Genomic DNA, 1,024 nt, shown 5'->3' on the forward strand with positions numbered 1-1,024 from the left:
GATGACTCTTATTCATCCTGATCTCTGTTGTTTTGATTTAGGATAGAAAATAATTTTCTATTTTGGACAAGCTTTTAAGGAAAATAATAACATTAGTCAATGTTTGTTGAGGGTTGGGTTGGCAGGGAGACTCAGGATGGGAATAGATCGAGGATCGGCCCCAAGGATGGATCATCATTGAATGAGCCAAGTGTTCTTACTTTAATGAATGGGATGGAAATAAGCATTGCAACAAATGCAAGTCCCCAAAATTTTATCTCCTCAAAGAAGAGGACAAAATAAGTGTCATATATAACATATTAGTATCCCCCCAAAAGAAATCTACATCAAATTTAGAACTAGAAGAAAAATCAAGTTATCTTTTATTCTTCAGTTATTCTTCATTTATATCATTACATTACTATTTTAGAGATAATTAGTAGTGAATGACACTGTGTGATGCGATGCAAAGAGTTAGACTTTGAAGTCAAACACACCTGGATGTGAATCTTGGGTTACGAGGTGTATGTTCTGGGCCTACTTCATTGAATTGTTATCAGGATTAAATGAGATAAGAAATATAGACCATGTGCCCAGTACATAGCAATTGCTCAATAAAAGTAACCAGCAAGTCATTGTAGTAGCAGTAATATTAATTAATAGTCTTTCTGAGCCTCAGTTTCTTCATTTGTAAATGAGTAAAATAAGACCCACTTTATAAGAGTTTTGAGAATAAATTTCCAAATAAAATAATTTATTTAAAATACCTAGGCCAGTGTCTGACTCAAAGTAGGCATTCAATTAATGTAGTAGTTGTTGTTATTGGTATGCTTTTGTTTGTCCAGGACCTCGTAACCTTTCCTTGCTGATCCCAGGCCCCACTTTCTGGCTATGTCCTTAAAATCTCTGGAGGTTGGCTATTTGGTCAGTTTTTCTGTACCATAGTTATCGCTCTACCCCAGGGCATGGGACATACAATTAGGTATGCATATCATGCTCTTAAAACAGCAGTTAGGAAAGCTGGTTTGGTTTGATCCTATTCTAA

This window comes from Pteropus vampyrus, unplaced genomic scaffold (assembly GCF_000151845.1).
Source record: "Pteropus vampyrus isolate Shadow unplaced genomic scaffold, Pvam_2.0 Scaffold339, whole genome shotgun sequence".
NCBI lineage: Eukaryota > Metazoa > Chordata > Mammalia > Chiroptera > Pteropodidae > Pteropus > Pteropus vampyrus.